Source organism: Nomascus leucogenys, chromosome 17, assembly GCF_006542625.1.
Source record: "Nomascus leucogenys isolate Asia chromosome 17, Asia_NLE_v1, whole genome shotgun sequence".
NCBI classification, from domain to species: domain Eukaryota; kingdom Metazoa; phylum Chordata; class Mammalia; order Primates; family Hylobatidae; genus Nomascus; species Nomascus leucogenys.
In genome coordinates, this window is record NC_044397.1 from 16,572,674 (window position 1) to 16,596,229 (window position 23,556).

A 23,556-nucleotide genomic window follows, 5' to 3' on the forward strand; every position below is an offset into this window, starting at 1 on the left:
AACATGGTGAAACCCTGTCTCTACTAAAAATACAAAAAATTAGCTGGGTGTGGTGGCACACACTACTTAGGAGGCTGAGGCAGGAGAATCACTTGAACCCAGGAGGTGGAGGTTGCAGTGAGCCAAGATCATGCCATTGCACTCCAGCCTGGGCAACAAGAGCGAAAACTCCACCTCAAAAAAAAAGAAAAATAAATGGAGAAATGACAACGGCTGCAGAGGAAACGGATGAACCAACTATGCTACCAGGTGCTACGCTAAAATAAAGCTTATAATTTTAAATTTTTACTCTTTACATTTCTCTTGAGATCAACTTCTGCACTTCAAAATCAATGACTAAAATTGCATAAGCAAGAGTGGTAGGTAGACATGTTGTCTAATAGAGTTAGGTTGGTGCCAATCTTCATTTGGGGTGAAAGAACCATTGTTAATTTGCAAATTTTTTAAAAAGGCCGTATAAGACATTTAGGTTCTTACTTAAACATATCAAATTGCAATGAATTTGCAAGGTGGAAGATTTTGGTACAAATAATAACTGGAGAAGTACAGTGCTTGCAAATACTCAGAAAATAATTTAAAACTACGAAAGGCAAAGTATTAACGGCCTGCCTTTGAAAACAAAACTGTTGCATTGAAGCGTAGCCAACTAGGCAAAAACACATGGTTCCTGGGGACCCCGTCAAGTGGATAAGTTATTTCGGGTCTACCTGAGGAGGGACAAAGATGAGAGGAGCCATTTAAGAGCAGTTCTGCTTTCTGCCTCTTTTGTTCTTGCCAGGGTGCCCATTTTTAAAGTATTCAAACAAAGAACCACAAACCGCCAGTCACACCATAATACCAGCTTGTGTTTACATTTTCAGCTCTCCGGATCGTGATCCTATTCAGTGCACACAGAGCGAGTGCTCGTGTACACGCGCCCGTCCGCCATCAGGAGGACTGAAACTGTAAACACAAGCTGGTATTTTGGTGTGATCACGCTAATATGGCGGTTTGTGAGGTCAAGGGGTGGAAGGTGAATTATGGATCCAGAATTTCCTTGCTTTTGTCAGTTTAAGTCAGGCTGCTTGTGAGTAGCTGCTTTTCAAACTTGAATAACACAGCTATTTTAAAGCAATGGAGACCTACCTTAAATAATTAGAGGGGCTACACTGGAGAAGTGTCTTCCCAGGAAAGTAGTGGAAGCTCCATTCCGCAGAACCTTTAAAATTAGACCATGAAAGGCATGTAACAGCCTAGTTCTCAACATAACCATGAGTTGTTCACAGCATAAAGTGTTGGGTAAAACAACCCAAGGTCTTTATAAAACTTCTCATCTCAATGGAAAACCATTTAGGTGGTTAGTTTTATTATTAAAAGTTCACTTAACAAATAAATGGAAAATAGTTTATTTAATTGTCCAGTGTACCCTAAAAAGAAATGAACCAAGTTTCAGACAGAACTCGGAATACTTTTCCCATTTTGCTGTTGAGGAAAAAATTATCTTTGTTGTTTAGTTACAGGTAGGTAATATATCTTTAACCAAAGTTGTGCTAGATGGGGTCTTCAAGGTTATTTGGAATTTGGAGTACTAAGAAAATATCCTCAGTACAAAAATATCAGAAATGGCATTCCAACTCACCCTACCAAGGACAAGAAGCAGATCGTTAGGAACAGATATATTGGAGCTTGGCTCTGTAAAAACACAGGATAGCTAACAAATACATAAAATTAGTTGTATAGCCTCATTTATTCCTTCATAAAGATACAGGTAAGTATAATACTTTTATTAATTTTAAGAAAGTATAACATTACTAAAGTCATCCAAGTTACATAAATGGAGGTTTCAGTAAACGGGATGCATTTATACTACTATTAGCTCTTTTGAGTGAAGGTTACATGAGGACCGGTTATGTTTCCAGTAAAGCGATTTTAAATTTCATTCCTGCTGACAACATGGACATTTCTTTCAATGTGTGTTATTTATATTTGTGTGAAAAATAGTTGTAAAGTACAAGTCAGTTATCAAACTGCATATAGAAATGAAAAACAAATTTTTTTCTTCATATATGAATTTATTTCCAGTTCATCCAAATTCAGTTCAAAACAAAGTTTGAAAGACAGAAATTTTTTTCACCGTAAGGTGAACAGACTAATAGTAATGAGTGTGTATATATGTGTTGGATATTATATATGTGTATTTTTAGTTGTCCAGTAGAGACCAATCATTTTCGTGACAATATTGCAGTTTCTATAAGTAAAAAGTTCATATGGTCCTTTGGTCCATTATAATCTTAAAGCTTTCTAAAAGCATGGAATTATCAGCCATCAATATTTTCTTGCAGAAACCATCTCTGGACTAATACAGAACAATTAATGACTTCTTTCCCTTCATGTACATGTATTTATATGTAATAATTTATGTAATAGATGCATACAAATATCTATATAATAAGCAAACCTACAAGTAAATATCTAGAATAACTAAACAATCCATATTAGTTTAAGTGAATTCATTTCAGGGTTATCTTGTCTCTTCTATTAGATCATCAACTATTTAAAAGTTTGTACATTTAAATGAAAGTTGTAGCTCCCAATAGCATCATTCATTCTGTTGATATTCAATTAAGATGACAGTGCTTATGAAAAATGGAGGTGGTGAGAAGTGAGAAAACAGAAGGTAGCTGGGTGCACTGGTGTGCACCTGTAGTCCCAGCTACTCGGGAGACTGAGGCAAAAGGACCTTTTGAGCCCAGGAGTTGAAGCCCAGTCTGGGCAACCTAGGAAGACCTAATCTCTAAAAGAAAAAAAATATAAACAAAACAGGATATAAAGAGAAGCTAATGTCTTGCAAGACTGTTAAGACCTAAGATTTTTAACATTTTTTTGTATCGTATCATTAACATGTCTTTTGTTGCTTGTTCTTCAACAATATATCCTTTCTTCATTGACTTTAGAAACACTACTGTAAAAGAAAAAGGGAAGTAGATTTAAAGAACAAAGAAAATAATATGAATGATTAAAACCAAACAAAAAGCCGCATTATTTATTGCTGAATTTTCCTGCTTTAAGGTTTTTACCTGCCTGTTTCTTTCTTTGAATGCATTTATAGAAAAATGTATGAAAGCAGCTTTATTTTTTACTTGTTTAATTAAAAACTTTTCTTCCTGGGAAGATGAGTGGCTATTTCTGAATCTGAATCGTTAAAGCAGTAACTATCACTAGATTTTGTTCCATCTTATTAGTATAATACCTTTTCATTTAGAAAATAGCAGTAAATTTGGCCGGGTGCAGTGGCTCATGCCAGTAATCCTAGCACTTTGGGAGGCCGAGGCGGGTGGGTCACTTGAGGTCAGGAGTTCAAGACCAGCCTGGGCAACATGGTGAAACCCTGTCTCTACTAAAAATACAAAAACCAGCTGGGAATGGTGACGCATACCTGTAATCCCAGCTACCAGGAGGCTGAGGCAGGAGAATCGCTTGAACCTGGGAAGTGGAGGTTGCAGTGAGCTAAGATTGTACCACTCCATTCCAGCCTGGGCAACAGAATGAAACTCTGTTTAAAAAAAAAAAAAAAAAAAAAAAAAGGCCGGAGGGGAGGGTGGGGGAGAAAATAGCAGTAAACTTTAGGAAATCATGCTTTTATCTGCAGTTTTTCTGCTGACCAGATCAGATTCTGTAGCGGCCATATGAGATAAGGGATGCCAACATTTTCTCCTTAATAATCTTAATATTAGAAGTCAGCTTAAAATGGCCTTAAATGAGACAACCTCAGGCTTCAACCATAAAAAAAACTTTCCTCTTTTCAAGGAAGACCTCTGTTAAGACTAAGTTATGCTTCAGAGAAAATAATGAAAGACTTGGTTTAGATATTCAGGATTTTAAAAAGTGGAGATCAAAACCTGTAGCTGAAATCTAGTGAGAGTGAACAAGTAAGTTTAAGCATTTGTAACATTTTAAAAATTTACTTTTTTTGGAAGGCAATTTCTCAATATATGTCAGCATATCTCTTCCTTATTCATTATTTAAAATATTTCTCATGATAAAACAGGTAAAAACAATAAATAATTGTGTACCTAAGTTTTATATTGTAAACAAGTATATACAAAAGTAGAGCCTAAGAAATGACAAGAGGTAAGTAATGTTTTTTGTAATTTTAATATTTGAATTACAAAGGTCTATATGGACAAGACAATCTCAGCAATAAATAATGTCTTGTGTGAGGTAAGCAGATAAATAGAAAATAAAATGTCAAAACAGAACATACATGAATACATATTAATATCTACTGGGATTCAAGTAACATAAGTTGTACATAAAGAAAAACATTAATAGAGAATAATTAGAGAATAACTAAGTATTTCAATGTTATACTCTTAAAAATTGTTTATCAGAGAAATGGTTCTCTGTGTAAAAATTGCTTTTAAAAATCAAAGGTTTATTTAATTATTTCATACTCAAATGCATGCTCATCATTAAAAATTAAAACAACACACCAATATATTAGAGTAAAAAGTGAAAGCTCTTCCCCACATCTTAAAACACATCATTTTATAATCAGAGGTTAATATGATTAAAAGTTTGACATCTGTGATGGCCTGAATGTTAGTGTTCTTACCTCCCACCAATTCATAGTATTAAGAGGTAGGGTCTTTTTTGAAGTGATTAAGTCATGAGGGCTCCACTCTCACGAATGAGATTAATGCCCTTATAGGTGAGGTTGGGAAGAGTGCCCTCTGTCCTCTTCTGCTGTGTGAGGATGCAGCATGAAGGCATCATATTGGAAGCAGAGAACAAGCCCTCAGCAGATACTGAATCTGTTGATGCCTTGATCTTGGACTTCCCAGCCTCCAGAACTATTAGAAATAAAATTTTATTATTTATAATTTTCCCAGGCTAAGGTATTTTGTTATAGCTGCCCAAGCAGACTAAGACAATGTCTATTATTTCAGCATATATCCTTAAGCATTTACATCACATACATTGTTTGGAGAGGTTTGCTTGTTTAAGCAACACATCTTGAAGATCTTTTCATGTCTGTATACATAGATATACCTCCTTCTTTTAAAATTGTTGCATAGTGTTTCAAAGTAAAGATATACCTTATTTTATTAAACTATCTATGATGAATATTTAGGTTCTTTCAAGTGTTTTCTATTGAAAACAATGATGCGACATGTAGCCTTGCACGTGTAGCCTTTGTGGGTACATTTGAGTATTTTATAGTATAGGCTTAAAGAAATGGAATTACTGAGTCAAATGCATGTGTACTGTATTTTGATGAACACTGCCAAATTTCCAACTACAGTGAATGAAAATGCCAACTAAACTTTTTTTTGTGTGTGTCAAATTACTTCTCACCTGTTGTTAGTCCTTTTGCCTTGATATAAAGAAATACCTGAGACAGGGTGATTTATAAAGAAAATAGATTTATTTGACTCAACATTCTGCAGGCTGTACACAAAGCATAGTGCTGGCATCAGCCTCTGGTGAGGGTCTCAGAAGCTTATAATCATGGTAGAAGGTGAAGGAGAGCCAGCATGTCACATGGTGAGAGAGGGAGCAAGACAGAGGGAGGAGGTGCCCGTCTTTTTTAAACAACCAGATCTCGTGTGAACCCATAGAGCAAGAACTCATTCATTACCTTGAGGACAACACCAGGCCATTCATGAGAGATCTGCCCCAGTGACCCAAACACCTCCCACTAGGCCCACCTCCAGTATCAGAGATTACATTTCAACATGATATTTGGAGGGAACAAAACATCCAAACCATATCATCTGAGAATAGCTAAATACTTTTAAACTGTGGCTTTAAAAACAGCAAAGTTATGTAGAAGTTAAAAAAACCAAAGAAGGGTCAATTGTATTACCATTATATTACATTGTCAGTTAATCAAAACAACAAATAAATATTGAGCGTTGCCATGCCTCTGGTGCTGTTTAGTGGTGGAAAAGTAAACTACAAGGCAGAATAAACACTATTTTCACCTTTACGACCACAGTCAGTTCTGACGGGTCCTGTGATATAGTTTTTTATCTTACAAAAAAAAGTGTTTTAAATAAAACATAAAATATTATTAAAAATTAATTTTAGAAATTGAAACAGACATCCTACATTTTTTCCACCTTGTGCATATTTCCATGCATTGATGATTCTATAGCTAAGTAAGCAAGGCTGTCACTTTTGGTCACACTCTCCTCTAAATGGGTTGGTCTCTCTTGCTGCAATGCAAAGAACACTTTAAGGGATATTCACAACTAACACAGACATCAACACAGTTTGACAGCCTATTAGTCTTGCAAATATGAATTTATCAATAGTTGAGATAACACAATAAAAAGTGGAACCCATTGGAAGGCTTTCAAGCAGTGAAGGCCATTTAATTATGTAAACTAACGAAGCAGAGAGAAGTTAGAACAGACCTTCATTTGGGGCAAAATGAAATCAGAGCCAATAATATCAGTGGTTTGGATATATTCTAAAAATTTGGACAGGATTCACCCATTTGCAATCTGTAAATATACTGCTTTCTTATACAAAGTTTATACCAGTGGGTTGAGTAAGGAATAAACTATTTGTGCTTTCCACATATATACACACATTTCACAGAACTATAGGCAGATGTTTAAATAAAAACAAAACAACTTTACTTCATTCTTGCTTTCTACCAAAACACATTTCTTATTATTGGATCTAAATTAACTGAGGCCTGGATATGGTGGCTCATGCCTTTAATCCCAGCACTCTGGGAGGCCAAGGTGGGAGGATTTTTTGAGGCCACCAGTTTGAGATCAGCCTGGACAGCATAGTGAGACCCAATCTCCATAAAAAAAGTAAAAATTAGTCAGATGTAGTAGCATGTGCCTGTAGTCTCAGCGCCTCAGGAAGCTAAGGTAGGAGGATCTCTTGAGCCCAGAAGGCTGTGGCTGCAGTGAGCTGTGATTGCACCATTGCGCTCCAGCCTGGGCAACAGAGCGAGATCCTGTCTCGAAAAAAAAAAAAAAAGATAAATTAATCAACAGGTTTATATCTTTGAGAACTGACATTTATCCTCACTTAAAAATTCTTATCTCACACATATATTTACACACATGCATGCACCCATACACATACACGCACACACATACACGGAACAGTTAGTTCCTCATAAGACTGAAAGCAAAGGATGTTGCTCCTCCCAATGGCCTTTTTACTGAGAATTTCGTGTTTGTTTGTTTTTTTAATTATTACAGACTCCTTTTTAAATGCATGGAAGATGCCCCTTTCAAAATTCAGTTTTTTAGGACTAACAAATAATATTTAAAAGGGCATTTTCATTCCAAAACTTGAGTCTTTGGAGGATAACTTAAAATATATGGCTTTAAAATTAAGCCTCAAAGTAGTGTTTAAAAATACATTTAAAACCTCAGATTTCTATATTATAATCAATAATGAATGGGTATAGTTTGAGTCACATTTTATTGGATGCTTTTGCCTAATAGCCTAAAATGATCCACAGAACAAAACTGACCAAATGAATTCCTAATATATCTGTTGCTGTTTATCAAGAAGGAGTAAATTGGACAACTGTGCTATTTTATTTTACATTAAAAATGTACATAAATATGTCAGATATTTTGCTATGATGAACTACATAATAAATACACAAGTTAATTTATTAATGAATACTACAGATTAACATGTTAGGCAATTTATCTTGAGATTAATTTATAAGCTCATAGTTTTAGAAGAGTTCATCTGTCTATCTCTGGCCTTCAAATGACAGTTTTAACCAGATTCATAATTGTCTATTCTCTTGCTTATAACGTAGAATTATTTCACTTTCCAGACATAGAAAATGTTAAATCTTTCTTGATATTTATCTTTAGTATTTCCATGACTTAACAACAATCATTGCTCCTTATAGTCATAAATTGTTTTCATGAAAATTTTTTTGTTCTTATTTAGACATAGAGGAACAACGCTCAGTATTTTTTCTCTGGAAATAAATTTTACAAATGAATACTAATCAAGTCATACCTTAGCCTTTTAAGACTAAAAATGCCAATTCCCTTAGCTTGTCTCAAGGACCTAAATTAGATCTTTTTAGCTACTTTTTTATTCTTTGAACTCTCATCAATTTCTATACATCCTTTAAAAATGTGGTTCAAAGCAGGAAATAATTTTCAAATGAAAATATAATTAGGGCCGGGCGCGGTGGCTCACGCTTGTAATCCCAGCACTTTGGGAAACTGAGGTGGGAGGATCACTTGAGGTCAGGAGTTTGATACTAGCCTGGCCAACATGGTGAAAACCTGTCTCTACTAAAAATACAAAAATTAGCCGGTCATAGTGGTGCGTGCCTGTAATCCCAGCTACTCAGGAGGCTGAGGCAGGAGAATTGCTTGAACCCAGGAGGCAGAGGTTGCAGTGCACCAAGATCACGCCACTGCACTCCAGCCTGGGCAACAAAGCCAGACTCCATCTCAAAAAAATAAATAAATAAATCATAAAAAAGTATAATTTATACATGAAACAGAGGAAAAATGGTTTCCTGCCTGTTTGGGATATTTCATAAATCATGAAAACTCTTTTTCATCCACATTGGGGACCGTTCATGCACTCTAGATAGACCCTCAAGTCTTTTTATTCTGTGCTTTTTGCCTAGACATTCCTGCACAATTCTATGTTATTGTTTATGTGTACACCTCACATATGCTTCTTTTGAGCCTCATTTTAGAAACATGATCATTACCCTAATTTAAATTTTAGTTTATTTTTCCAGGATACTAACCACCCCAATTTATTCAATATCATTTGCAAATTGGTGCAGTATAGTTTTGAATTTTTTGAATAAACAAAAAATATGTTGATTATTACAGGTTCCAAGTCATTCCTCAACCTCCTCTTGGTAAGGCTGTGGAACAACTTGCTCATCAGTCTAAAAGTAGTATGACTGAGAAGATATTTTCCTCACTTATTAAAAAGATGAACATATGTGATGGAATCTAAAATCTATTTATTCATCTGGAGGAAAAACTGGTAGAGAATAGTCAGAAAGTCCTTTAAAAGAAAGAATGATAGGGGTAGGAGCTAATCTGCCTTTATAAATATTTAAAAATCTTGGCCGGGTGCAGTGGCTCATGCCTGTAATCCCAGCACTTTGGGAGGTGGAGGCGGGCGGATCACCTGAGGTCAGTCGTTCAAGACCAGCCTGGCCAACAGGATGAAACCCTGTCTCACAAAAATTAGTGGGGCGTGATGGTAGGCACCTGTAATCCTTACTTGGGAGGCAGAGGTGGAAGAACCGCTTGAACCTAGGAGGCAGAGGTTGTAGTGAGCCAAAGATTGCGCCATTGCACTCCAGCCTGGGCGACAGTGCGAGGTGCCATCTCAAAAAAAAAAAAAAAAAAAAAAACTTGCAAAACTATAGTAATTTAAGTGATATACTGTTAGGAACCAGATACACAATTTTTGAATAACTGAATACCAGGTACAATGTGTTTGACATTTATCATCTGTATAATTGGGTCTTCACAATTATTCTATTTGACACTGAGGAAACTGAGACTTAGAAAATATAACTAGCTCAGTGTGGTAGATATTATTATTTGCTTACAGTTCTTCATTTTCTCTAAGTCCCTGACATGCCTTCCCTGTGGAGACAATGCACTTTCCTTTTCCATTCACTTAGGGTTGATTGTGTGATCTTCAGACCAATGCAGTGTGGATGGAAAAAACAATGTGTTGGAGTTGAGGTTTAAGAGTGTGGCAAGTTTCAGCCAGCCTTCTTGTACTCTTACTATCCATTATAAGAAGAATTTGTTCCAGGGAGCTGTTGTTATCACAGCCTGAAAAAAGAGAAATGTGTAGCACTCAAATCTGACCTGTAGCTTGGAGCAGTCCATTTGTGTCCAGAACACTGCAGTGTCACAGCTGACCCAGATAACCATGAAAGAGAAATAAATATTTGTTGTTGTACACCACTGAGATTTGGGGAAGTGTTTGTTACACAGCATTATTGCAGAAAAACCTGAACAATACCTCCGAATCACACAGCTAAAAAAGGTCAACGAAATAGAGGCGAAAATCTGGAACTAGATAACAGCATATCCAAGAATTTAGTGGAGAAAATATGGATTGCTCAAAAGTGGTGTGGGGATAGTAACTAACCCCTTGGAAGAAATATTAAATCCCTAATGTATACTTTAAAAAAAGAAACTCTAAGTTGGTTAGAGATATAAATGAAAAATATGAAAAGATAAAAATAATACAATTAGAATAAAATACTGAAATTTTTCTTACTAATCTTGTAAAGAATGTCTAAGAGTGATACCAAAGTCATTAATTGGAACACATAAAAGCTTTGTATGATGAAAATGGCATAAACAAGGTAAAAAGACTAAAGACATACTAAAAAAATACACATCACAAACAAAAAATTAATATTTGTAATCCTTGAGAAGTGCTTACAAGTCAATAATAATAAGAGGTATACTCCAGAAGAACAGCAGGAATAAGATAATAGGCCATAGACGCATGGAAGCAAGATAAACCTCATTACTTATCAAATTCTGGAAATTAAAAGAAACAATAAAGTAAAATTTCCTATCTATTGGAATGTAAATGATTTTTAAGATTATATTAACACCTATTATATTCTGAGACTTTGCAGAGTTTGAAAATTAAAAAAAAAGAGAGAGAAGAAAAACCAGTGTAGAAAAGTCTTGAGAGCAAAATGACTGTGACCTCTTTTGGAGGACAGTTCAGCAATAACACATATTTTAATTTTATGAAAAAATATTTAATTTTAACACGAAAGTCCTAAAATTATGCAGACTCATTGAGCATTTCCATTTCTTAAGGAATAATCTTGTCAAATATGAAAAGATGTATTACAATATTCAAAGTAAAAAAGTTGAAACTACCTAAATGTTAATCAACAGGGGATTGATCAAATAAATTATGGAACATCCATAAAATAAAATATACATTTCAACAATAGCCATAAAGAATTATGAAGATCTGTATGGACATTAAAAGACAGCAGTGATTATATATTAAGAGAAAAAAAGGAGGCTATAAAACTGTATCTACAGTGTGATCTCATTTTTATAAATATGTGAAATATATGTTAATATAATTAATTCTTGAGGAATAGGCAAAATACTATTTATGGTAGTTTTTTCTGGATGATAGGTTTATGGTTGATCTTCATATAAGAAAATACTTTTTGTCTATACTATTGAATGCGTTCTACAATGACAATATATAGTCAGAAATAAAAGCAAAACACTTTCCTTTTAGAAATTAAAAAATACAAGCAATATCTTCTGCAAATATGGAAAAAGTCTATAGGACTCAAAATGGGTGATATCTATTGTTTACTCCTTGTCTAGGTTCTCATAAATTATTCATGGAAATCCTATCGTACTAATAATTATTTTTCATTCATTACTCCTCTGCACTCCTTTTCAGAGAGTGACAGGTATTATACTCTGCAGGCATTTATATTATAGAGTATTCTTTATAATAGATATTTTCTTAAGCCATGTTTACATGATTCAAAAAAAATCACATAAATAAAAAACAGTTACATTGGCTAGAGTATTTCTACACAAACCAATAATTTTAGCTTGAACTTGAACTGACCAACTTGAATGGACCAATTATTTTAGGATTATTTTTAAGATTAAAGTCAAGAAAACTATAAAAATCAACAGTTTCTTTCAGATATTTAGAGGAAAAAAATTACAAAAAAGTCTTCAATGAGACAGATTAATTTTACAAAGAATAGCAATTAGGCAATTGATATAATATTATATATATCTCTCTATCAATCTGTAGATAGAGATACAGATATAAAAAACCCAGGGATACACTAATAAACTACAGAACTTGTGTAGGACCCATATGAAGAAATTTCAAAATTTTCAAAGGATCATTAAAATTTTTGAAAACTGTTTCTATATGAGTAAATGACAATATTTTAAAGCTGTCCCATCATTTATAAATTTAATGTAATTCAGCTTAGGATTTCCAATAAATTTTTAAAATTAGCTATGACATTAAATTTCTTTTAATTGGGCAGCCTCTGAATCAAAATAGGTCTAGAGAGAGTCCTAAAATTTTTTATTATGAAAATAATATGGGCTTCTCCTGAAAAATTCAGGCCACGCAGAAGGTGTTAAATGAAAAATATTGTCCTTGGCCTACATCCTAACTCCTCAATCCAACTCTCCAGAGGTAAATCATTGTAAACAGCTTTAAAAAAAAATTGTGGTAGGGCCAGGCAAGGTGGCTCATGCTTGTAATCCCAGCACTTTGGGAGGTCGAGGCGGGCAGATCACGAGGTCAGGAGTTTGAGACCAGCCTGACCAACATGGTGAAACCCCGTCTCTACTAAAAATAAAAAAATTAGCCGGGCATGGTGGCATGTGCATGTAATCTCAGCTACTCAGGAGGCTGAGGCAGGAGAATCGCTTGAATCTGGGAGGCAGAGGTTGCAGTGAGCCGAGATTGCACCACTGCACTCCAGCCCGGGTGACAGAGCAAGACTGTCTCAAAAAAAAAAATTGTGGTAAATAAAACGTATTGTTTTAAACATTTTTAAGTGTACAGTTCAGTAGCATTAGGTACATTCACATTGTTGTGCAACTATCACCACCATCCATCTTGCAAAACTGAGACTCCCCTGTACACCTTTAACAACAACCCCCATTGTCCCCTTCCCTCAGCTCCTGGCAACCACCATTCTACTTGATGTCTCTATGAATCTGACTACTCTAGGTACCTCAGATGAGTGGAATTATGCACTATTTGTCCTTTTGTGTGTAAGTAGCTTTTTAATAGTCTTTTTCAAAGATTTTTTTCAAAGACATTTACCAAAATTTTATGACTAATGCTTGTTCGTGGTAGAAAATCCAAACTACCTAAGAAGATTCTTTATAGTAAAGAGCAAAATTTCCTCTTCTCCACAATGTCCATTCCCACTAACCAAAGCTAACCATTGTTAATCCTTTTTTTGGCTAATCTTCCAGAATGTTTATATGTATCAATAAGGAACAGCCTCACATACACATGGGCCTGCACACACACTTCTATGCTTTTTCTGACTTTTTTAATTTTAAGAAGGCTAATATATATATTGTTGTACAATTTGCTTTCTTCACTTAATATATCTTGAGTATTTTTTCACAGAAAAACATATGTTCGTAAGTGAATCTTTTTTTAACTTAATAATGTAATTCAGAATAATATGAACAAATAAATAGTCAAGAATGACAAAGAAAATTTTGGAAAGGAAAACTACTGAAGGACTTGCAATACCAGATATAAGACTGTATTATTTAAATATTGTGATAAAGGTAGAAGAATAGAGAAATTAGTGGAGTGGAAATTAATCTCAAGAGAGGACCCTAGAATATAAAAGCTTTCAGCTAAATTCAAAAATCTTAAAATCAGTAGGAAAAAAGTATATTATTCAATAAACTTGCAGGGACAATTGCTTAACAGTTGAAAAACAAGGATCCAATCCTCTCCTCACATGATAAACCAAAACAAATTGCAGACATATTAAAGCATTAAATGCATAAAATAAAAACAAAAAAATCATCAAATATGTAGGAGAAAACAAAAGTGAATATTTTAGCAGGTGGTCATGTGTGCCTGTAGTCCTAGCTGCTCTGAAGGCTGAGGCTGGAGGATCACTTGAGCCCAAGAGATTGAGGCTCCAGTGAGCCATGATCGTCCCACTGCACTCCAGCCTGGGCAACAGAGCAAGATCCTGTCTGAATAAAAAAATAAAGAAGTAAATAAAAAATAATAAAAGTGAATATTTATCTAACCTTTTGTGAGGAAGATTTCCCTTTTTTTCTTCAGAGACGGAGTCTCACTCTGTCACCCAGGCTGGAGTGTAGTGGTGCGATCTCAGCTCACTGCAGCCTCCGCGTCCTGGGTTCAAGTGATTCTCCTGCCTCAGCCTCCTAAGTAGCTGAGACTATAGGCATGTGCCACCATGCCTGGCTAATTTTCATATTTTTTATTAGAGATGGAGTTTCACCATGCTGGCCAGGCTGGTCTCTTAACTCCTGACCTTGTGATCCACCCACCTCAGCTTCCCAAAGTGCTGGGATCACAGGCATGAGCCACCATGCCCAGCCATGAGGAAGATTTTCTACAAGTAAAGGCAGAAATGTTAATGAAAACACTTGAGAAATTGACAATTTAAAAGTGAAAAAGTCAATAAGAAAATATTATAAAGTTTAGCTTAGGAAGATCCTTGTAAAATGTATGGCATAGTGTTACTATGGTAATTTTACATAAATACCTTTCTTTATAAAAAATAAAAAAAATACAAACACCCCAACAGAAAAAATGGGTGTCATATAGGAATAAGTACACTATAAAGCAATATTATAAATGGCAAACAATATATGAAATTTAAAATTTTTCAAGTAAGCAAAATAACTAAAAGTAAAAGAACAATTATTTTTTCAAACATCAAATTAGGGACCATTAAAAAGCTGATAACATTTAGTGTTGGTGAAGATAAGGATAAACAGACATTCTCATGTACTTCCATTTTGGAAGGCACTTTAGCCTACGTATCGAAACTTATAAAAAAAATCCTTTTTGACTCTAAAATTCCCCTTTTTGAAATTTATCTGGAGGAAGTAATTATAAATGTATGCAAATATTTGTCTACAGAGATGTTCACATAGCATTGTTTATGATATACAAAAATTAGCAATTATTGGCCAGGCATGGTGGCTCACGCCTGTAATCCCAGCACTTTGGGAGGCCTAGGCGGGTGGATCATTTGAGGTCAAGAGTTCAAGACCACCCTGGCCAACATACTGAAACCCCATCTCTACTAAAATATACAAAAATTAGCCGGGCATGGTGGCACATGCCTGTAGTCCCAGCTACTCAGGAGGTTGAGGCAGGAGAATCGCTTGAACCCAGGAGGTGGAAGCTGCAGTGAGATGAGGTTGTACCACTGCACTCCAGCCTGGGTGACAGAGTGAGACTCCATCTCAAAAAAAGGAAAAATTAGCAATTACCAAATACATAGTGTTAGAGAACTTGTTAGACAAACTATGGTGCATTTATACTATGGAATACTAGTTAGTATTTAATGACATGGGAAAATGTGATATATTTTAAGGGAAGTGTCACTCATAAATGAGTAATGTCATATATCCTAATTATTTTTAATACATACTAGTGCATAAAAATATGTATAAGAAGCCAGGCACAGTGGCTCATGCCTGTAATCCCAGCCCTTTTGGAGGCCGAGGCGGGTGCATCACGAGGTCAGAAGATTGAGACCATCCTTACTAACACAGTGAAACCCCATCTCTACTAAAAATACAAAAAATTAGCCGGGCGTGGTGGCACATGGCTGTACACAATGAACATGTATTACTTTTGTAATCGGAAATAATGTTATAAAAATGAAATACTTCTAAAAAGCATTTATGATACAGATATTGTTATTTATGTTTTTCCTCAAGTGATTGGTTGCTCGGCCTTATTTTGGCCAAGTTCCAGGTAAGCTTCTGGGCACTTTATTGAAAAAAATAAATCAAGTAAATCATTAGACTAAAATTATATATTGATTTTGCAAAAATAGCAGTGTTTTGATAAACAAAGTCACAGAGCTAAAATATATGATATTTTCATTTTTAACAATGAAACATGACTATTATAATAGTTCAATTTGTATTATATGCCTTTAAATAAAGATTAAATGGACCCCTGACACACCAAATTATTATGTAATCCAGTTTCATTTTTTAACTAATGGAAACACAAATTAGTATAATTTTATAATTTAATACTCAGCAATAGATCATTTTTTAAAATAGAAGAAATTAAACATTTTTCCATATACCATCTTTAGGGAACAAGGCATATCATAAGATATGACAAATAAGCTTCTAGGAAAAGTCTTCATTTGTTCTTTCCAGAAAATGTGAATTTGCTAATTTCGTGACAAATATACGTATACATATTATATGTAATAAAATTATACTGAAAATAAAATCAATGAAATATTGAAATTTTAAGTGCAAAGCATCTGGTTAAAACTGCCTACTCTTGCTTATATATCCTTTCTTATTTGCTATTTATATTAGCAAAATGAACTTGACATAATGCCTCAAATAGTTAATGAATATAAAGCTCTAACACAGCAAATATGTATTGTACATGATCTTTTGGAATCTGATTTCAGGTACAACTAATTTGACAGGCAGTATGATAAGGAACAATCTGAATGACATGTAAACAGGAGGGGGTAAATTCCAAGCACAGCCTGAATGAGAAGTACAACTCATTTCCCGTAACCCAGATGCCTTTTTAACACATCTATGCAGTCTCCATGTGAAACCAGGTGCTGTTCCCAACGGAGAAAACACTGCCCTCCAGTGGTCTTCAATGATGGAAATAGTTTCAGGTACCATGATAGCAGCATTTACATGAAACATGGTGTATTTATCTAGTCTCATTTTTGGCTGTATTTCTTAAGCTGAAACACGTCTACAACTGAGCATAAGGACAAAATTTCCAAGATAAATTCTCATAGGTAGGTAGTTACTCCAGTTAGATAGACATATTAACAAGGAGGATTATGACTTTCTGACCCCAAAAGCTGACCATTTATTCAACTATCAAAATTGGATTATGTTAGCCACCTATAGTTTCTCACTTTCCAGATAAGAAAGAAGAGATTTCATCTCTATGTTTCCCTTGTTGGCCAATTTTTTAGCTAAAAGACATTTAAAATTGTACAGCAGGCAGAACCCCAGGGGACTGAACAGTGTTCCAACATCCTTAAAGGCTTCCCATCACTTGAAAAACCAAATTCTTCCTCCTGTTTCTTAAACTAACCAAAGTAGGCAAAAGCAATTTTTAAAAGTCTTTGTGTCTAGCATTGGAAGTTTCTCATATTTCACACCATTATATAAATGTCACTCTAACCTATATGTATCACAAATGCTACGCTAAATTAGGGCCAAATTTGCAACCTAGTTTAACTGGGTTTCCTCTTTTTGCAAATGCAGTTTTTGTGTCTGCATTTAGCAATGCATACAAAACTGTCCGTGTAACTAACTGCTTCAAATTGCTAAATTTGAGGATGGATGTGTAGATCTCCCAGTCTTTATGTATGTGCCAAAGCAATCCTGTTTCTAGTCATACAAAGACTTCCTAATCAAATGGACCTTGACTACATTGCTAAATTCTTGGACCACTTCACTTACTCTTTTGGATTTAGTAAAGGAAAAACTGAATTTTAAGAGGGGAAAGAGACAGTTTTCAAACCTCCTCCACGTCTCTGTCCTTCAGAAACCAGAATGGAACTACATCACATGATCAGATGGACTCTAGAATCCCACAGCTATAAAGCCTCATCCATTACAAGCTATGTGACTTAAACTTAGCCTTATTTTTCTCATCAGTAAAACAAAATCATGTTGGGTTCATTAGGTGATTATTAATGACTGAATGAGGGAATGTATGTGAAGTGTCTAGCACAGAGAAAGGGCTTCACCAAGACACTATTGTTATTCTATCACCATCACTTCTTAGACTATTAATCCAATGGTCAAGTAAATTTTTCTAGAGATATGACTTTCTAAAATTTATTCCCATTTATCATCTTAAATAATGTTCATCATTCAGTTTTCTATATAGAAAATGTCCTGAGTCCTCCGGATAAATTCTTTAAAACACATGCCTGGTGCTAAGAGAAAATATTTTAACATCACATTCCTCAAATACAGCACCTTTAAGTATGAATCAAGTTTTTCTTCTTTTCACTCCCACAGAAGATGGTATCCATTATATAATCACCTGGGTTCACAAAGCACTTTAGGATGTAAAAAATGACAAACATCAAAATTGTAATCATTGCAAGGGTGGTATAGTAATTAGACATATTTGGGTATATTGTAGTAAATTTAAAAGTTTCTGAGCTTGAGAAAATAAATTCCACAACCATACTTGCTCTAGTTGTTTAACTCAACTTACTGTACATTTCAGAGAGAACAATTACTTTCTTTAGGAGATTAATGCACTATCCTTTGAGATGAAGAAAAACCTACACATTTTAACAAAACATTGTTTGTTCTTGTCACTAGCTGTGGTAAGGAGTTTTTACTGAGCCATGATAGCACATCTTTATCTCCTACCTCTGTGTACACTTGCAGCATTATAACACATAGTTTCATCTGGGTAAATTCACTGAGTATGGTCTTCACTGATCATGACATCTCATCAATAATCTCATTATGATACTTTATGTCATACAACATAGAATCTTTGATTACTCAAAATATTTCTTATAACTCAGAATCAAACTGTTTATGATTTAAAACAGAATGTATTGATGAACAGAGAATGCAACAGTGATTTGATAAATGTTTGATAATTTGTCAAACTCAGAAAATTTTGGGACAGAGTACCATTTAAAGATAAAGCAAATAAGTACAGCTAAATATTTAATAGTGTATATGTGTTACACTGAAGCCTGTGTATAAGCATTAACTATGTACCAATAAATGCAAAGAAAATAAACTTTGGTTATAGCTTATCTAAATTAATCTCAAAACTTGACAATTAAACATATGAATTTGTAATAAACATTCTGAATTTTTAAAAAATTCATCATATTTGTAACAGTGCCAAAATAATCTAAAATCAGAACGCTTTCTGAGTATAATTATATTATTATAATTCTCTACCTTGACAGATGACAATTTTAGAACACCCTAAATACAATCTCTAGTATATGCACTAAAATAAAATGTAACAGATAGACAACTCACCATAGTATAAGTAACACATTCAAATTTAGTAATTTATTTTCCAGGTGGAAACCAGGCTTCTTGGAAGACTTCAAACTATGCCAAATGGTCTGATTTCACCATAGAGGTAGGCACTAGAGGACTAAATTTACTTCTGTGTAATTTTTGTTAGCTACATTTTACATGCAAATGTCTACACAACCATGTTAATGAAGTTATAGAGAAGAAAAGAAAGTTGGCATTCCCACTTTTTTTTTATTCCAAAGCATCTTTTCAGTTGACTTGCTATCATTTTAAGCCATTGTTATTTAATCACAAGAAAAGTCTAACAGTGCATTTGAATTGGATTGCAAGTCAAGAAAAACAATATCTTACTTCTAAATAAAATTTAGATTTGACATTTTTTTCCCTCATAACTTTATGGTGTTCACAACATAGGATAACTTTATGGTGTTCACAACATAGGATGCTTCTAGTGGAATCAGACAAAAAAAAGTTTTGTTAATAATAAATATTTAGAAAAGTTCAATTTTTCTGATCCAGAGTTGGTTATTTAGAGGAAAAATTTTTTTCCTTCTTATCAAGGGGCTCAAAATTTTCTGCACTCCAAATGGAATTGGCTGCTTAATTGATAGTTATCCAAAATCTTTTTTCCAAGAAATATAAGCACATATATTTAAATTTGACATGGGTAAATTTCCTATAAAAATGTTGATATTTAAGCTTCAAAGCCCATATTGGCAATGAAAAGTGTACAGTATCCTTTTAGGTGGAAAATTAATAATCTAAAATTTGTCTCATTATAAGGGAAATGTGCCTGGGGTATACGAAAAATAATGGTTTAAAATAAAGACACAGATGATTTGCAATAAAACTGAAAGTAATATCTCTAGAAGTGTAGGTGATAAAAGGAGAAAGAGACAGAAATAATGGTTGCAGCTCTGCATTTATGGTATAGGTTACAGCCAAGACTGGATACAATCTCATCTCATAACATCCAAAAGAATAAAGCAAAATAAAACCTCCTTCACCCTCGCACATTAAAAGGAATCAACATCTTGACCCAAAGTTCAAACTCCCAGAACTTGTAAATGTCTGTAAAACCCCCAACACCAAGGTTTCTGTAACCTGTCACATCAGAGAAATAGGGAGATCTTCCACCATGGAAATATGACTATTAAGAATTCACAGATTACCTGAAACATTTGCTAATCACCTCCCACCCCCAACACCCCCTCCTCCGAGGGAAAAAGAAAAAGGGAGTGAGAGAGGAAGACTCAAAGCATTGGGGAAAGCCTGCTATGAAAATGCCAGGCCTTTCTTGGGGCTTAGACTGTCAACCTAATCCTAGCCAGAACTATCATAGGACTATATCAGGGCAACAGAGTACTTTGTGTTTGAGAATTGGGGTAGGAGGACCAGGATGTTAAGACATCTAACAAATTCATAGATTTTTAAAAAACATTTGAGAGCGTTATGTTTATACATGCTGGGCAACATAAACCATAAACCTTGCTGGATTTCTGCAAACTGCTGCGTGGAAGATACAAACGACATTCCTGTCAATGGGAGGAATAGACAGACAGAAATCAAGACAGAGATAGGCAGCACCCCCAGGATGTGAAGCTTGTTCCAATTGCAAGCTGTAGTGGAAGGAGATGATAACACCCAGAACAAAATGTCTTTTTCATGAGGATGCTAAAGCTCTTGCTTTGTGATCTCTGTTTACAGAAGGAATGATCCATGGAAAGGACTTAATTTCTCCATTTTCTGGAATCAAAATATAAGGGCTTTTTAGTTATTTTAAAGTTCTTCCTGTAGAGTGTATTGTTGTGCTCCATGAAACAGACAAAACTCAGCAAGACAACAAAGACTTGATCTGTGAGAGAAGGTATTAAAGAGCAAGTCCTCTCCAAAGGGTAATTAATCCTTAGTCATTCATCTTAGAAGTCCCAGTTACAGTTAAGGTTAATATTCAGGTAGCTTCTATTTTCTTTAAAAATTTTTTTAAACATTTTTTTTTTTTTTTTTTTTACAGAATGTTATACTATTAATTGCCAATTTGCATATGTGTGCAGCTGCTGTTTTGGCTCTGAACTCAATCCGATAAGCTTGCTGGAGGTATCGCAGAGCACTTGGCAGCTTTCCTATTTGAAAAGAAAGCCTCTCCCCTCTACAGAACAGCTGATCGTCTATCAGCGATAGACCCTGATGGCGTGAATTACAATTACACTACTTTTCACACTAAATCTGGGTGATAGCTACTTGGAAAGAAGTTTCATCATTTTTTACCACAAACTGGAAAAAGAATTACATGGTCATGCTGTGCTTTTAAAGGCAGTTTGGTTCACTTTTGTCTATTTAACACCTAATTCCAAGAAGTCCATAGGCATCTAGAGATCTGACTGGTGCGTAATGAATTCACTGTTTAGATTGAAGATTTTAAAAATCTACCTCAAATCACATTTATTAACAGGGCGACCAGGAAGTGTTAAAGTTGTTAGACGCTTCATTTATTAAATAATTTGTGGGTATTTTCAGTTGTCATATCTAGAGTCATGGGGTTTGCTTATTTTTTTAAATTAGCAATCCAAAACAATGCTACTGCAATTTAACAATTCATCACATAATCTTGGGCTCTTCAGTTCAGCTGCTAATGTTAGATAATTCAGATTGTTATTTTGATCTGTTTATAAATGATTTTGGTTGCATTGTGCTGTGAGGAGAACTGCAGCAGCTCAGGCAGATGATCTTTCTCCTGTTTCCTGCATTGCTCAGGATGGTTGAGGGGCCTTCCAAAAATGCATTTGAGGAGTTAAGTTTAGCATCTAGCAAAAGCAAACAAGTGATGGGGCAGGGGGCACTAATAATAACTTGATTGATTATCATCACTTACTTACGTCATTATCAATTTACATTTCCTGTCTGTTCGGAAAACTGAGGAAGGGCCTCTTTGCCAAACTACATTTTGTTAGAATCCTCCATTTCTCTGATTTTCTGGGACGTTAGAAAGTACCGTCTTTCCTACTCTTGAAAGAATCGGCCAACCATCAGAAAATTTAAGAGGCTCCTAAACATCCCTTTTCTTTTCTCTTTCTTTCCTCAGCCCTCTTCCTCTCCCATCTTGACATTAAAATCAATTTGTTGGGGGGGGGGGGGAAGAACAAGAGTTAAACCCACCTCAGGTAGCAGAAGTGGAACACATTAATTCTGACGTAGTTAACCTAAGAGAAAAATAGATTTTGTTTTCCTTTTTTAGTCGCTAGCTTTATTAGATTTCTCACTCTCACAGATTATCCGAAGACTACCCATTGATTGATCGCCCGTAGAGCTGCATTTGGTGTAAAGAAAAAACTCACAGCTTTATTGGCTCTCAGGAGACAAAACAAACAGAACAAGATATTCATATTAATGCAAACAATGCAACAAATGAGGGGAAGAATCGGCCGGCTGAAGCGAGGCCCGGCGCGGCCGCCGCCGCCGGAGGGCTGAGAAGGGCCTGGGTGCCTCTCGCCCGGGAGCCGAGGTTTCCCGGCCTCCCCCGACCCCGGGCGCAGAGAGCAGTCGGTCCCCCCGGCCTCCCGCCCGCAAAGGGGCCCTGGGGCCCAGGCGCGCGGCCCCTGCGTGGCGGCAGGCGGCCCAGGCCAGTGCCAGCGCCTGGAGGAGGCCTCCAGTCCAGGCCTCATGGAAGGGCCTGCCTCGCGCGGCCCCTCAATGCCCCGCAGTGTGGCACTGGAAGAGACCTAAAAACCCACCTGGCTTTCTCCTTTCCCCTTCCCCGCGCTTCCCAGGGCCCAGTGCCCGCATCTCAGTTTCCCTTTCCGGCAGGGTCAGGGGTGAGAGGGAGGAATTCTCAGGTGTCACCTCCTCACCCGCCTGGAGGCTGAGGCTAGAGAGACGCCGTGGCACTCTGGAGGGCAGGAAGCGGTGTGCCACGAATTCTCTCTCTTAAACGCTCGCGTTATCACGGAGGAGACTTTATAAACACTTTAAACACAACACCAACCATTTTATCAGCAAAAGCGAGGGGAGGGGGGCGTACAGTAAATGCTGAGAGATGTTCAAGAAACCCCAAGACGTTCCCTGCGGAAGGAGAATGGAAGAAAGAGAATTCCGGGCGGAAAAAGAGTAAATATTAGCTCCACACCTAACCACTTCCCCAGCCCCAAACTAGGAGAGAATCTGCTAAGATTCAGCTTCATATTTATATAGTCAATGTGATGTTAAAAATAGGGTTGCCAAATATTGCATGGGGCATTCTTAGAGTAAAAAATTGTTATCTACCTGAAATTCAAAAAATTTAACTGGGCATCCTGTATTTTTATTGGCTAAATCTGGCAATTCGAACTAAAAAATATTCTGCTGAAGAAATCATATAAGAAGGAAGGCTCATTGTCTGATGTAATCAGGTTATTGGGGACATGTTTAATGGAACCTTGCCTGGAAAAAGAAATTGAATTTCTCCTACAGCATACTTTTGTAAGCACATGGTAGGGTGGAGGAGGAAGAAATGACTGAAGCGACTTGGAAATGTCCTTACATTATATTTGAGGAGGAAATGACAGTCATTGTTGCCACTTCACTAGGAAATGGAGCCGGGTTCCTTTCCTAAGGTTGGCTGACTGGGTCTGGCCCACGGAACCCCTCCCTCCCTAGCGGGTAGAGCGTACCCTAGCATGTCTGCAAGTGGAATGTCAGTTACAGTGGTCCCCGTGTCAGCATTAATGCATATATTTTTTCTAAACCTTGACTATAGAGCCACATTACCCATTAGTATTTAGTTTAT

At 35.8% G+C, this 23,556-nt stretch overlaps 2 long non-coding RNA genes across 3 annotated transcripts in view; one reads left to right on the forward strand and one right to left on the reverse strand.

Moving 5' to 3' along the window:
* Positions 1 to 12,732: 12,732 nt before the first annotated feature.
* Positions 12,733 to 23,556, forward strand: part of LOC105737728 — a 31,380-nt gene continuing 20,556 nt past the window's right edge. The window contains exons 1-3 of the long non-coding RNA XR_001113421.2: positions 12,733 to 12,791; positions 16,199 to 16,420; positions 18,836 to 18,897. This is a non-coding gene — a long non-coding RNA (uncharacterized LOC105737728). The remainder of the gene's footprint in view (positions 12,792 to 16,198; positions 16,421 to 18,835; positions 18,898 to 23,556) is intronic.
* Positions 18,372 to 22,682, reverse strand: LOC105737729. Of its 2 annotated transcripts, XR_004026428.1 has the most exons (3): positions 22,526 to 22,682; positions 21,951 to 21,994; positions 18,372 to 20,540 (listed from the first exon to the last, which is right to left on the reverse strand). It is a non-coding gene; the product is annotated as an uncharacterized LOC105737729 (long non-coding RNA). The 2 variants fall into 2 exon arrangements; XR_001113422.1 differs by lacking the exon at positions 21,951 to 21,994.